This window comes from Leuciscus leuciscus, assembly GCF_965113295.1.
Source record: "Leuciscus leuciscus genome assembly, chromosome: 13".
NCBI classification, from domain to species: domain Eukaryota; kingdom Metazoa; phylum Chordata; class Actinopteri; order Cypriniformes; family Leuciscidae; genus Leuciscus; species Leuciscus leuciscus.
Window position 1 is genome coordinate 20227975 of NC_138737.1, and position 16496 is coordinate 20244470.

Sequence of the window (16496 nt, forward strand, 5' to 3'; positions counted from 1 at the left end):
AAACTTCCATTTTGTAGCTAAACGATACATTATTGTATCACTTGTTAATGGTTATTTATATTTAATAACTAGATGTACCGCATCGCGGTACAAAATATGACCGCCGCTCAGGCCTGCACTGACTTTCCACAAAAATAAATGACGTGGAGTAATTTGGCTGTATTGCGTGTTTATGTATATACCTAAAAAAAGTAATAGTATGTGCATGTCTGTCTGTGTGTGTGTGTGTGTGTGTGTGTGTGTGTGTGTGTGTGTGTGTGTGTGTGTGTGTGTGTGTGTGTGTGTGTGTGTGTGTGTATGTGTGTGTATTTGTGTATGTGTGTGTCTGTGTGTGTGTGTGTGTGTGTGTGTGTCTGTGCGTGTATGTATGTGTGCGTACATGTGTGCGCGTGTGTGTTTGTGTGTGTGTGTGTCTTTGCATGTGGATTTGTATGTGTGTGTATGGGTGTGTGTCTGTGCGTGTGGATGTCAGTGTGTGTGCATGCTTGCGTTTGTTTGTATTCCTGCATGTGTGTGTGTGACAGTATCATCCTAAACCAGCAACCCTTCGCTCAACAGCACCATCTACAGGCCGATGAGTGTACAGTCACTAAATGTGCACATAAATGAATTTATTTTATACCCCCCCATGGATGAAATTCTACAAAACTTAGCAGAGGATACCCCCAGAGGTTGTCAAGTTAATCATACACATGAAATATGGTGCAGTTCTGAACATCTCCACTGAAGATAGGGGTGATTAAAGCAGAATAATATTGCATTTTCATTTTTTATGGGAGGGGCGCAAATCACAAATGAGTGATTATGGGCTAGGTTGATGTGCCATAAAAATGTCTTCATCCTCGGTGCCACGGTTCAGGTAGTTATTTAGAAAAAACTGCATTTTTTTGGGTTTGGGGGGGCCCAGCGCGGGGGGGGAGTGGCCCCCGGGGACCAAACGAAATTTTTCCGTAGAAGTGTAGTGGGGCTACATGCCCACCAAATTTCATGTTCCCCGGTGCTTCGGTGTCCCTGGTATCGTTGACGAAAAATTTACGGGGGCCCCAGCGCGGGGAGGGGGGAGTGGCCCCCGGGGACCAAACGAAATTTTTCCGTAAAAGTCTAGTAGACCAACATACCATAAAAATGTCTTCATCCTCGGTGCCACGGTTCAGGTAGTTATTTAGGAAAAACTGAATTTTTTTGGGTTTGGGGGGGCCCAGCGCGGGGGGCGAGTGGCCCCCGGGGACCAAACGAAATTTTTCCGTAGAAGTCTAGTGGGGCTACATGCCCACCAAATTTCATGTTCCCCGGTGCTTCGGTGTCCCTGGTATCGTTGACAAAAAATTTACGGGGGCCCCAGCGCGGGGGGGGAAGTGGCCCCGGGGACCAAACGAAATTTTTCCGTAAAAGTCTAGTAGACCAACATACCATAAAAATGTCTTCATCCTCGGTGCCACGGTTCAGGTAGTTATTTAGGGAAAACGGCATTTTTTTGGGTTTGGGGGGGCCCAGCGCGGGGGGGAGTGGCCCCCGGGGACCAAACGAAATTTTTCCTTAGAAGTCTAGTGGGGCTACATGCCCACCAAATTTCATGTTCCCTGGTGTTTCGGTGTCCCTGGTATGGTTGACGAAAAATTTACGGGGGCCCCAGCGCGGGGGGGGGAAGTGGCCCCCGGGGACCAAATGAAATTTTTCCGTAAAAGTCTAGTAGACCAACATACCATAAAAATTTCTTCATCCTCGGTGCCACGGTTCAGGTAGTTATTTAGAAAAAACTGCATTTTTTTGGGTTTGGGGGGGCCCAGCGCGGGGGGGGAGTGGCCCCCGGGGACCAAACGAAATTTTTCAGTAAAAGTCTAGTAGACCAACATACCATAAAAATGTCTTCATCCTCGGTGCCACGGTTCAGGTAGTTATTTAGGAAAAACTGCATTTTTGGGGGTTTGGGGGGGCCCAGCGCGGGGGGGGAGTGGCCCCCGGGGACCAAACGAAATTTTTCCTTAGAAGTCTAGTGGGGCTACATGCCCACCAAATTTCATGTTCCCCGGTGCTTCGGTGTCCCTGGTATCGTTGACGAAAAATTCAGTAAGGTGACAAAAAAAAAAAAAAAAAAAAACTTTGACAATCCCTATATGACCGCTTTCGCTAGCTACGCTAGCGGCGGTCATAATTACATTCAGTCCTGCATGAACAGATTCGGTTTGCTTGCAGATTCGATGTGCGCTCACGCGCTCTGCTCACGCGGGCGACTTCGGGTGCGCGTGCCTGCATATGACGGATTCGAATTTTAGTTGCTATGGTGACGCTTCCCATGAATTCTTTCTGACTCGCAAATACTTTGTTCGCTGTCTGCTGGTTGAGAAGCGAATTCAGAGACTTTTGCTGAATCTTTCTGTGCTGATCTTGCGATTTTGAAGCTGTTTGGAGGATTTCAGAGAGGAGACTTGTATTCTTGAAAGAGATCGGATATATCATCTAACGTTACATCGTTTTATACGTTTTTTAAAGTTCATATTCTTTCCGAGGACTCTTTAATTGTATTGTTCTTTTCTTATTTTAGAGGGAGTTTGGAGTTTTATTTTATTTATTTGTTGCGGGGAGGGGTATTTCTGAGGAGCATAGTATTTTATTGTATTGTATTGCATTTTGTATTGTTTTTGTACAGTTTTTGTTGCAGTTTGAAGGAGGATGCAAGGCCCGACCCGGACACACACCGAGATTATTCCTGGAAATTTAACACCTCTGTTTTGTGAGTTTGTTTCTCTGTCCAGATTATTCAGCACCGAAATTGAGATGCCGATGAGAAAGAGGAGGAGGATGGATAGTTCTGTGAAGCTTCGTTGGAGCGGCATCATCTCAGACCAGAATAACGTTACTGCACCGATAGATGAGAGAAGAGCTGAGGGTAAGTCAAATGACCATTGGAGAATATCACTGGAGTGTCATTAATTACCAGATATGACCACACCATATTATATCAAAACACAACTGAAGTTTGATCAAGCCAATAATCAGATTTTTTTATTTTTTTTATTCCAAGACATGTCATGAATATTTAAACAAGGATTGTTGAAAAACTAAAGCATTTTAACAGAAGAATAGCCATAATATGAGTATCCAATGTTTAATAATTATAATTATTTGTTTGAAACATGCTTTTGTTTAATATTCTCTGCTTTAGATCAAGACTGTCTTCAAACCCCTCCATCTCCAGTCCACCACAGTCCTGCACTTTTCCGGAATTGGTTTGAGGTATTGGCCCTAATAAGCTACAAATGAATTTGAATATATGAATACTTGATAGATTTTGACACCTTTTTGTGCATTCGTATTAAATGTTCTTTGTTTATTGTGAGATGGGAAGAAATCAAGGTCAAATCTCTTCTATGTGCTCTATGTGTATCATCAGCCTGTTAGTGAGGAAAGTGATAGTTCTCTAGATCTGCTCACTCTTCACTGGAGTTCTGGAGAGCATCTCTCTCTTCACTGGAGAGTCTCAGGTCAGGGTCAGAAAGTGGAGGATCAGACCACTGCAGCCATTAGTGAGAGACACGCTGAGGGTAAATCCAATGACCAGTTGAGAATGTGTAAATGCTCTGTTTATTAATGCTCTGTACATCATAAAGTCTACATCATTTTCAGCTAGATATGAGTATCCATTAATGGAAACGTGTCAATCATGGGAACTTAATTAATTAAGGGATTTTTTCTGTTCCCTTGGATGAAGTGCCATTAATTACCATATGTTACAAATTCACACCTATATCAAAATCCAAAAGTTTGATCAAAGTTATGATTTTTTTTCCAGGACATGTCTTGAATATTTAAACAGAACTTTATTTTTTTAAGAATTCATGTAGTATCTGAAGAATCACCATAATATGACTATGCATTGTTTAATTGATTACTTTCATTTAATACCATTTAATGTAATTAATAATTAATTAATAAATTAATTGATTTAATTATTTATTTATTTAATTGATTAACTTTATTAATTTATTTTGTATCATAAATTTTAAGGCCAGACAAGTAGTTTGTTGAGAGTTTGGTTTGTAAAGTAGGACTATACGCCTGCGCACATATATATTCAAACGCGCATACCTATAGACTAAACTCGTAATACGCATGTGCACACCGTCAGCGTTCTCACAGGTTCGCGCTTTTAAAGTTTGCGCAGAGAGAACTTAAGAGTTTTCTGTTAAAACGGTGTCGTGTTAGCGGCCCCTAAGTTAATAACTAATGATTGTTGCGACGAAAGTGAATCAATCAAAACTAACTTTACCTGGACAATAACTTTATTCTAGAGCTGCTATGAAGCCAAAACAATCTCTGCTACTTTAATTTCCTATTATCACTGTAAAGCTGCTTTGAAACAATCTACATTGTTAAAAGCACTATATAAAAGAAGGTGACTTGACTTGACTAATTATTTTTTGATTGCTTTTAAACATGATTTTGTTTGATATTCCTTGCTTTTAGATCAAAACTGTCTACAGTCCAGTGCCCGTGCTGCAGAGGATCATGGTCTTCAGGAAGCTCTATCCGGTGGTCTTGAAGATCAGCAGGTTCAAACCCCTCCAGCTCCAGTCCATCACAGTCCAGTCAGTCCAGCACCAGGTCACAACAACAGAGTGGACGAGACAACTGAGGGTGAGTTTACGGCCATGACCTCAAGCATTAAACTCACTGCTTTCCATGCAACTAAAATGAATCATCTTTTTGCAGACAACATTTTGAGCCGGTATGAAATGGGAAGAATGCTCGGTAAGGGATCATTCGGCTCTGTTTATGAAGGGAAACGCTTGGAGGATGGTCTTGAGGTATCGTCATTTTCTTCCAATATTTAGCCAACAAATTATGTTGTCTCACTATATCCATTTCAAGTTTTTTTGTGTGTATTTTTCCACTACTTACTGCATTTGACATGTTAGAAATGTAACATCTTTTTTTTTTGGTTGATCAGGTGGCAGTGAAAATTGCCAGAAAGCCGCAGAACATGAAGTACATCTACATTGTAATAGGCTACACTCACTATGTTGTTTTCAAATTAAAATATGTAAACATAATGACAACCCCTTCATATAACAATGATCTTTCTTCCAGCCTGGTCATCCCGGACAATTGCCATTAGGGCCCACACCCTCCCCCATCTGCTCGAGGTGAACCAAAAGCAACTGATACCAGCTCTCAGTGATATGTGTCGGTCCCCGCTATGATAACAGTAACTTTCTCAAATGTTTACAAAACAAGCGGGAACCCAGTGTGCCTGTATTATTGTATCCCTATTGCTGTTTTATTATGTGATAGAAAGTCTAAGGCCTTCAATAGCCGTACAGCAAACCCAACTACTCTGGTGCCTATTACACATCAAACCCCTGGTCATTGCAACTATCTACCGCCCTGCATTCCTCTCTGATCTATCCGAATTTCTATCCCTACTCTGTGCCATATCACCATCCATTCTTTTGTTAGGTGACTTCAACATCCACATTGACTCCACAGACTCCAAAACAACCACAGATTTCCTGGACATCCTAAACTTTTTCAATATCAGCCAACATATTGATTTCCCCACCCACAAAAAAGGACACACACTTGACCTGGTTTGTTCATCTGGAACCACCATCAACAATATAACCCAAACTGACCTCACCATTTCCGACCACCTGGCTATTACCATTGACATCGACATCCCATCTCCACCCACCAAGCAAAAACACACAATAGCATTCAGGAACCTCAAATCCATCGACACCACATCTTTCTCCTCCATATTGACAACCACCATTGCAAAATCCATTGACCCCCTAAACACGTCCCCAATTGTCCTCGTCAACGCCTACAATGATGTACTCTCATCCTGTCTCAATACCATCGCCCCCCTTATAACCAAATCTGTCTCCTTCACACACTCCGCTCCTTGGTACACTAACCACGTCACCAAAATTGCCTTCTTTTCACCTTCGTAACATTGCACGGCTCCGTCCCTCTCTGTCTACCATTGCGACTAAAACACTCATCCATGCCCTTATCACCTCCAGATTGGACTATTGCAACAGCATTCTTTACGGACTACCAAACAAAATCATCGATAAACTTCAATATGTACAGAACTCAGCTGGCCGCCTTCTCACCTCCACCCGCCGCCGTAATCATATCACCCCTGTCCTCTACAACCTCCACTGGCTCCCAGTCAAACACAGGATCAACTTCAAAATACTTCTCCTCACATACAAAGCACTTATCAACCTTGCCCCTCCATACCTCTCCGTCCTACTAACCCGCCACACTCACGCCCACACTTTGCCTCTGCTTGTCCTTGTACCTATGTGTTTTCATTTCTTGGGCTATCTATGTAACCCTGTCTATATACCTTGTTTTTATTTTATTTATTTTATTTTATTTTTTATGTAAGCCAATTAACTGTAAAGCGTCTTTGAGTGTCTAGAAAAGCGCTATAAAAATAAATGTATTATTATTATTATTATTAAACTAAGATTGCTGTGAGGAGGACAAAAAGTAAGACTGTTAAATTAGCACTTTTAAACATCCGCTCACTTAATAATAAATCACTTCTAGTCAACGACTTAACCACAAACAACCTGGATTTGTAAGCTGCTCTTTTTAAAGATATCTATCAATGTAAGCAAATATCATTTGGGAATTACCCATCTTTCAAATATCTGTGTATTTAGTGTTAAAAGGTGCTCCACGCATTTTACTTATCATTATTTACAGGCCTCCAAAATACTCTCCAGCCTTCGCTGAGGACTTTACTGAACTGTTATCAACAATTACCTCAGAGTTTGACTGTTTTGCTATTGCTGGAGATTTTAACATCCACATAGATAATGCAGAAAACAATATGGCAAAAGAAATCAAAACTGTTTTAAAAACTTTTGATCTGACTCAGCATGTACATGGACCCACACACAATCGTGGAGACACTCTAGATTTACTTATCAGTAAGGGTCTAAACATTTCATCGATTGTTATTAAGGATGTAGCACTGTCTGATCATTTCTGTATTTCATTTGATATATTGATCTCTCCTGCCATTGAAGGATGCTTAAATGAGAACACTAGTGTACTATTTATGAAGGCTATATCTTTAACACCAAGCATATCTGATGGTTGGTACAGATTACTAATCTGGTGGGCTCAGATAATCCACGGTATATGAAAATCCACAGAAGAACACTGACCGTCATGGGGAAATCTCAGAGTCAAAATAAGATACACCGGTGTTTTGCCAGATGAGAAGTTTATTTACTATTTTAATTCATTTTACTCTTAATTCATTTTATAACGGTATCACTCATCTCTTTTAATTCCTTTTATAACTGTTTCCCCTGCTTTTATTTTGTGTCTATTTTCTATGCAAAGCGCTATGAATTGCTATAGTGTGATTAATTCCTTTCTATGTAAAGCTTTTGAATAACTGTTTGAATGTTCCTTACTTTTATTTTTTGATTATTTTTATTCCTCTCTAAAGCACTTTGAATTGCCATAGTGTATGAAATGTGCCATGTAAATAAACTTGCCTTGCCTTGCTCATCTACAAACTTTGTATTCTTGCATAATTAACTATTATTGTTCAATAATTCATATTTTATATAAACCATATTGGCGTACCTGATTTTGAGAAATGGTATGTGTGTTAGACCGCTTAACATTGTGATTGCTATCAGGATATGAGGAGACTTTCAACCAGCATAAAAAAAAAAAAATGTTTGTAGATAATCACCTATTGCACCTCAGCATTTTCCAAACACTCTTATCTTTATATGTTAAAAATTCTGTATTCTTCAGGAGGGGCAGGTCCTGTATCCACCTTATTTTTATTTCTATTTAATGCCAAGGAATCAAAAATACAAGTAGCCTACATATCAAAAATGTAGAAGTTACATTAAATGATACTAAAATCCATCATTTATACATGGATCTATTATATAGAAGAACTGAACAGAAAACTTTAATGAAATAAATTAAAAAGTTGAAACAAGGTTATTGTCTTAAGAGCTTTAAGATTCTTGGATGATGAAATATTTTGGATGTGCTGTTGGACCTCTCTCCTAAAAACAATGAGTAAAGGATTTTGAAGAGAGAATTTACAGCGGTGAATGTGAAATTTAGTAAGGAGCAATAATAGATTAATAATAAAATATTCCTTAATTTTAGCTTTTTGTATATTAAAGAAGCAAAACATTACATCCTTAAAAAACAAAAGAGAAATCCAGAAGCACATTGCAGTTGATAAAATGAGAAAATTCGTCCCAAAATAGTTGTTTGTGAGGACAATCCCAGAAGATATGAGGAGCAGTTTCATCAGGGGCGCCACAGAAAGAACAACTTGTGTCTATATCTGACTTAAACCTTTTCAAAAAAGGGTAAGATTTGTGTAATAATCTGAATGAAATTTCTCTAACCTTGTTAGTTATTATGTATTTCAAAGGCAGAGTCCATACTTTTTTCCCAATCAATATGGTCAACCAAATTCATCCAATATGACGACATATATGGAATTGTTACAAGCTCCTTTTGAAAGAGAGATCTAATTCTATAATAATACGTGATGAAGGATGTGACAAAAAGCACAGTTTTCCTACTGGGAGTTCAAATGGGTCTAAAGAAATAGGTAAAGTGTTAGATGATCTAACGGACTCTCTTAGAAGCATAACAACTCCTTTAGGAACAGCGTCCATTACAATGGGAAATTCCTTGGGAGTTACTGGGAAATTGAATTTACGTAAAAATTCTTTATAATTTAAAGTAACACCTTCTGAATTTAATAACTGAGAAAGAGTCAAAATTTGTTTCTCAAACCAATTACTAAAAAAACAAAGACATTCTTATATACAATTTCCCAGTTGTTCCAAATAAAGTACCGGTGAGGGGAAAAGTTGTGCTTAAAAATGAAAGACCACGCAAGTAATGCTTGCTTATGGAACTTAGTTAAGTTGTAAGGGATTCTAGCAATATTATAATTACAGATCAATAGGAAAGGGAGACCACCTAATTTGGAAAAGAAGTAATTAGGGATAAAATCCCAAATTGAATTTGGATTACACAAAAACGGTCTAATCCAATTCATTTTGAAAGTGTTGTTCAGAGATGAGAAATCAAGAAAATAGATTTTAACATAATGTACTTCTTAACATAATGTATTTTGTTTTGCCAAATGCAACCATGCATTACATCTTCTTTGGGCTTTTATTATAACAGGGTCAAAGTTCAATGTACTATTATCTACTATCTTGATTTTTAGTGATCACGATGCCTAATATGTAACTTTAGATCTAACTGGAATATTATAGAAAGAGGGTGCAGTGCAATCTTTAATAGACATTAAGTCACATTTATTTATGTTTAAATTAAGTCCTGAAGCTTTAGAGAACAGTTTTATATAATCAATTACTATAGGGATTTGGGAAGCATCTCTTAAAAATAAGGTATAGTGTCATCTGCTAATTGGCTAATATAATAATTTCTCGATCTGCTATATACGGATACCCTAAATACTGCTTTCACAGATAAACGTGGAGAGTTGCTGCACACAAAGTAGAAATAAATAGGGAGAAATGGGACACCCTTTGTCTGACTCCTCTAGATAAACTAAACCTTGGGGAAGTGCCATTCTTTAATTTAATCCAACAGCTTCTATTATTGTAAAGGGTTTTAATTACTTTGCAAAACATATCTCCAAAACCAAATCTATGTAATGACTTCATAATAAATTGTGCTCTAAAGAATCAAACGGCTTATAGAAATCTAAAAAACGAATGAAGCTGTACTCCTGTATCAATTCTGAATAATATAATAAATCAAGAACCAATATTATATTATTAACAATTTGTCTTTTACTCATAAAACCAGATTGTGTCTCATCTATTACAGATCTCATTGCCGATTTTAGTCTTTTAGCAAATATTAGAGCTATGTAACAGGTGTCTACAGAATTTGGTAATTAATTATTAAATGAATTGCTGTTGGTACAAATAGATTTAGCAGAAGATTTAAAGTTCGTAAAGGAAGTTGCGGGTTGTGTTGAGAAACAACAGACAGACAAGAGTTAGATTTGAACTGGAATGTAATTTGATATAAAGTGAAAATATTAAACAAAATAAAAGAAAGTGAATTACAATATCATACAAACAATACGATATTGTTTGATTCTTTAATGATCAACCATGAACATTTTTCCTCGAGTGCACTCTTCACTCACTCCACAAAAATACACAGACCGGTCATTTCAATGTCAAAATGAAATGAAATAAAAAACAAAAATAAATAAATAAACGAAGTGTCTTTTCTCTAAAAATATCACAGCTGTTAAAATGAATAAGGACCTCAATATCAATCAAATTTGGCTCTGGGTAACCATACGCCATCAAGAGTTCAATGTTCTGCAAAGTACTGATCAGTTTCTTCTCAGTCCTCGTATTTGTCAAGTCAATCCTGAAAGGGATAATCATTCACCTCTATATTAATCGTTTTTCCTTTTACACAGGCGCGTCTCACAGGCACGCTTGGCCAACAATGGCGTCGGTGAACAAGGAATACCCACGCGGTTCTCTTACGAGAGGTCTCTCGTACTGCGTAAGATATCTTACGCTAGGGGAAAATCCTTTTCCGCGAGATATTGAAGCCAAAAATGATCCTTAATTTTGTAATAATGCAAAACGCGTTGCAGCAGCAATGCAGACATAGGCGAGACAGCTCGCGCGCCTATTGGCTGCTCTGCGGCAACTGCAGCAGCCTATCGAGCGAGGCCTGGCGTGACGTCAGACCCAATCAGGGCACTTCGCGCCCGCTGCGTCACGTCCCGCCGAAATGGGCGTGGTCTAGGCCTATAAATATCGCTCGCAGGCAGCTATTATCTGATTTTTCATCCTTCAAGCGAAGCACACGCATCGCTGGAGCTGGATTAGAAGCCGCGCCGTCGAGAGAGAGCACCTTCAGCGGGACGAGTCACTGAAGTCGCTGGCCGCGCCGCCTTCCTGCCTTCCTGCTGCGCTTTCCGGCGCTTATATCCTTCTCTTTTATTACACTGTATTTCTGTGTGTGTGTGTCGCCGCCGCGACACACATTTCTAAAAGAGCTAGCGTCTTTTTAAAGATGCCTTCCTGCGGCTCGTGCAGAGCCACACTCAGCGACGGGGACCGCCACGTGATCTGCGTTTCCTGCCTGGGTGAGGAACATGCAGCTCTAGCGCTCGCTGACGGCGGATGCCCTCACTGCGAGCTGATGGCAATGGCGACTCTGAGGACTCGCCTAGCCGTCTTCACCGAGACTGCTCCCCCGCCCGCCGCGGCGTTGCGCCGTAAAAAGCGCCGTGCCCAGCGGGCCCCGGAACCCTCCCTCAGCCGCCAAAGCTCGCCGGTTCGCCCGCTTGCTTCCCCGGCTTCTTCTGTTTCGCTTCCTGACGGACAGCGGCCGCCGTCTGCCGCCGCTTCCGTTGATATCGCGGATGAGGAAGCCCTGCTGGGAGAGGATGATTCCTGCTCTATCCTGGCGTCAGGCAGTGAGGATTGGGCGGGCTCTGAGGACCCCGCACCTCCTGCCCGCACGTCGTCAGGCAAGAGAGCTTCCATTGAGACGGAACTCATGCGAGTACTCGCACAGGCCGCGGCGAGCCTCGGCCTCGAGTGGTCTTCGCCTGAGCAGCCCGCTCACAACCGGCTGGATGGATTTTTCCTGCCTGGGGAGCGCGCTTCGCCTGCGTCCAGACCGGCGCCCTTTCTACCTGAGTTACACGAAGAAGTCGCCAAGTCCTGGAGCGCCCCCTATTCTGCTAGAGTGCGTCCTGCTGTTTCTTTGGCATTCTCCGCTGTTGACGATGCCAAGAACAAAGGATACCTCTCGCTGCCGCCGGTTGAAGAGGCGATAGCGGCCCACTTATGCCCGCCCTCCGCTGGACGGCGCGCTAAGCCGGCCCTACCCTCTAAAGCTTGCCGCACGACGTCAAGCCTGCTCCGCCGCGCTTTCTCCGCCGCCGGGCAAGCTGCGTCAGCGTTGCACACCATGGCAACGCTCCAGATCTTCCAGGCCGATCTCCTCCGTAAGTTGGATGAGGAAGGACCTGACGCGATCTGCGTGCCGGACTGAAGGAGTGCCACGGACCTCGCTCTTCGTGCTACTAAGTCCGCAGCACAAGCCATTGGACGGACTATGGCTTCTCTCACCGTGTCTGAGAGACATCTCTGGCTGACGCTCTCGGAAATGGCCGAGTCTGAACGCACCGCGTTCCTCGACGCCCCGCTTTCCGCCACAGGCCTCTTTGGATCCTCCGTCAAGGTTTTCGCGGAGAGATTCGCAGAGGTACAGAAAGCGTCTCAGGCTATGAAGCACTTCCTCCCGAAGCGCTCCAGCTCTGCAGCAGGCCGTGCGAAACCGTCTGCTCAGAGCTCACAGCCACAGCCACCGTCCACTGCCTCCACTTCACAGCGCCGCCAGGCCAGAAGCGCGAGACCCCGCTGCCGCTCATCCGGTCGCCGCCCCGCAGGACGTGGCTCGCAACCTAGGATCACGGTGAAGCCCCAGGCCCCGAAGTCGTCCTAGCACAGCTAGGAAAACGACGGTGTTCCAGTCCCGCTGCAGCCAGACTCACACCAAAGCTATTCGCTCGTCCAGTTCCAGAAAATGTGACTGTTCCAGTGTTTTCTGCAGCCAACAAGTCGGTTCTGTCACCCGCTTGCCTGCACACAAATGCCGTTTTCACGGCTACCCAGATAAATCCCCAAAAGAGTGTATTTTCTGGTGTCCCGGCCACGGCCGATGGTGTTTCATGTGTAGTAAGAATGCCCACTGCCCAGTGCCCATCCCTACACACAAGCACAGCCTGTCACACAGGGCTCGCGCACATAAAACCGACTCAGATCGGTTGCGCTTCAAACATGGTGAACGTGCCCACTACCCAGTGCCCACTAACACCACGTTATGCATGTCTCACGGTTTCTGTAAAAACAAAACCAACGTGCACTCGCTTCACGCAAGCGAACGATGCTTTCGGTGTGATAAATGTGCCCGCTGTCCCGCGCCCACATCCACACATAGACATGACAGTTCCCACGGGAACCGCCCAGCCCTCCCCCTCGCGGTTAAACACCGCAGAGGAGTCGAGCGCGGGCAATCTGCCCGCTGTCATCAGCGCGCCCCATGCCTCAAATGTCACGAGCGACACGCTTGTGTTACAGCACACCGAAGCTTCTCCATCGCTGAGCGAGCGGAGCGCGCTTCGTATTCAACCCCTAGCTATCCATGCAGACGCATGGGCAAAGCTACCCGGGGTTTCGAAGTGGGTGCTGAACATTATAGAAAGAGGCTATTCGCTGCAGTTTCGCCGACGCCCTCGCCGCTATGTGGCGCGCGTCGAGACCACGGTAAAAACAGAAGTAGCACATCTACTTCGAGCCGAAGTGACGAAACTATTGAGCAAAGGGGCCATAGAGCCTCTCTCTCAAGATCAGAGCGAAGGAGGGCTATACAGCAGATACTTCCTGGTACCGAAAAAAGACGGGGGTCTCAGACCCATACTAGATCTAAGGCAACTGAACAAAGTGCTTGTGAAGCGACAGTTCAGGATGCTCACGACCAGGCAAATCCTTGTGCAGAATCGCCAAGGAGATTGGTTTGTGTCAATAGATCTGAAAGACGCGTATTTTCAAATACAGATAGCGTCACGTCACAGGCGATATTTGAGATTCGCCTTCGAGGGCCAGGCATATCAGTACACAGTCCTGCCGTTCGGTTTGTCCCTAGCACCCCGTACATTTACGAAGTGCATGGATGCGGCGCTCGCACCCCTCAGAATGAGAGGCATGCGAGTGCTGAACTATTTGGACGATTGGCTGATTCTAGCGCAATCTCGCGCAGTGCTCATAGAACACACGACCATTTTACTCGATCACCTCGAGGATTTGGGTCTGAGTTTCAATTGGGCGAAGAGCTCCCTGTCACCCAGTCAGAAAATATCTTTCCTGGGCACAGAACTGGACTCACTATCCATGATAGCGCGACTATCACAACAGCGCGCGGTAGACATTCGACGCACAGCGAACTCTTTTCGCTGCGGCGCGTCTGTCCCGCTCAAGAGATTTCAGAAGATGCTAGGTCTCATGGCCTCAGCATCGTCAGTGCTCCAGCTGGGTCTGCTCCGCATGCGCCCGCTGCAGTTTTGTCTGAAAGCGCGAGTCCCACGCGAAGCGTGGGCACCCGGTTTGCTTCGCCTCAGGGTCAATCAGAAATGCGTTTCAGCTCTGAAACCCTGGAAAGCGAACGACTGGTACCAATCAGGTGTAAGCCTGGGGACTTCCTCGAGGGTGAAAGTGGTGTCCACGGACGCGTCCACCTCGGGATGGGGAGCGCTGCTCGAGGGCAGACCGTTCTTCGGCCAGTGGTCAGAACGGGAGAAGCTCCTGCACATAAACTGCCTCGAAATGCTGGCAGTAGACAACGCGCTGACGCGTTTTTGTCCCCAAATAAAAGGTCACCACGTCTTGGTCCGTTCGGACAACATGTCTGTGGTGTCCTACATAAATCGCCAGGGCGGCATCAGATCCGAGAAACTGTACAGGCTGGCAGAACGCCTCCTGGTATGGGCTCAGTGCAACCTGCGCTCGCTCAGAGCAGCGCACGTGCCAGGGATCTTGAATATAGGACCGGACAGACTGTCCAGGAACAATGTTCCGGCAGGCGAGTGGTCTCTACACCCACAGACAGTCCAACTGCTGTGGAAGAAATTCGGCAGAGCGGAAGTGGACCTGTTTGCGTCTCAAGAAAACGCTCACTGTCAAGAATTTTTCTCCAAAAGCAGGAGCGCGCTGGCCCATGTGTGGCCCCGCCGCCCGCTCTATGCTTTTCCCCCCGTCTCTCTCCTGCCTCAGGTGATAGAACGGATCAGGGAAGAAGGATGCTCAGTACTGCTGGTAGCACCGTTCTGGAAAAACCAACCTTGGTTCCCAGCCGTGATGCAGTTAGCAAGTACTGCCCCGTGGCCAGTACCAATGAGGAGAGATCTCCTCTCACAGGCCCGCGGCTCGATCTGGCATCCTCACCTGGAACTATGGTCCCTTCATGTCTGGGCCATCAACGGGTACATGTTGGACTCCCTAAAGGAGTATTAAACACGATCACGCAGGCTAGAGCTCCGTCTACAAGACGACTCTATTCTTCGAAATGGTCAGTGTTTTCGGGCTGGTGCACAGCCCGTGGTGTGTCACCCACAAACTGTGATGTGACGGAGGTGCTATCCTTCCTACAAGAGCTGTTGGATGGGGGCAGGGCCCCCTCCACGCTCAAAGTTTATGTGGCGGCTATAGCAGCGTTCTCAGAAACAACGCTTGGTCAGTCAATAGGAAGGAACGATTTAGTCATCCGCTTCCTTAGAGGAGCTAAGAGACTGAATCCTCCCAGACCTCCCTCAGTCCCCGTATGGGACCTTTCTACGGTTCTGGAAGCCATGAAAGGTGCGCCATTTGAGCCTTTACAGTCAATCGATTTGAAACACCTGTCTTTCAAGACGGTGTTTTTGCTGGCTCTCGCTTCAGTGAAGCGCATAGGGGATCTGCACGCGCTCTCTGTGAGCGCGGCGTGCTTGGAGTTTGGGCCCAATGACTCAAAAGTTATACTCAAACCTAAGCACGGTTATGTTCCAAAATCCCTCAACACACCGTTTAGGGCACAGGTTATCTCCCTGTCAGCCCTACCGGTCCCTGATGAGGAAAGAGACGCGAGCCTCCTTTGCCCAGTCAGGGCATTACGAGCTTATGTGTCTCGCTCGTCTGTTTTCAGACAGACGGAGCAGCTCTTTGTTTCATTTAGCGGACGTTCTAAGGGACTAGCCGCGTCGAAACAGAGCCTATCCAGATGGATAGTTGATGCTATAGCGCTGGCATACGCCTCCAAGGGCATGCAGTGCCCTTTGGGTGTCAGAGCGCACTCCACGAGAGGCATGGCCTCTTCATGGGCCTGGTCAAGTGGGATTGCCTTGCAAGATATTTGTATGGCGGCAGGCTGGGCCTCCCCGTCTACATTTATAAGGTTTTATAACCTAGAGGTTCCCGCCCTGCAGGCCAGGCTGCTGTCGGTCTAAACTACCAGTATTATCTGACCTGATGCGATCAGCTCAGAATGCTGCGTCTGCTGAGCACAGCTCAACGTTCGACAGTATAAAGCTGGGCAAACTGTGTAAGACCCACATTTTCCCCATCAGTTCAGGCCGTACCCCGCCCTGTCTGTATGATGAAATTCGCGTCCCATCGACGCTACTTTATGTGGAAAAGTGAGGTTGCACCCCTCCCTCTTCCCGGACTCCCTGTGAGTTCCCTGAGTGATTGTGCACTATATGTACCCCGGGTTTTCGCCCTTGGGTCTTTGGTGTCAGATCTCAGCATGCACGGCGTTTTACATTGGGTCCCCTAGCGTAAGATATCTTACGCAGTACGAGAGACCTCTCGTAAGAGAACGTACTCGGTTACTAACGTAACCTCGGTTCTCTCTAGAAGAGGGAA

The 16496-nt window shown here is 44.6% G+C and overlaps 1 protein-coding gene and 1 long non-coding RNA gene across 2 annotated transcripts in view; both read left to right on the top strand.

The window, feature by feature from the left end:
• LOC309512468 (class I histocompatibility antigen, Gogo-C*0202 alpha chain-like) overlaps positions 1-16496 on the top strand; it is a 117696-nt gene that overhangs the window by 48395 nt on the left and 52805 nt on the right. The gene's annotated exons all lie outside the window — the stretch shown is intronic.
• LOC309512046 lies at positions 4070-4999 on the top strand. Its single transcript, XR_014210872.1, has 3 exons — positions 4070-4635; positions 4711-4805; positions 4949-4999. It is a non-coding gene; the product is annotated as an uncharacterized lncRNA (long non-coding RNA).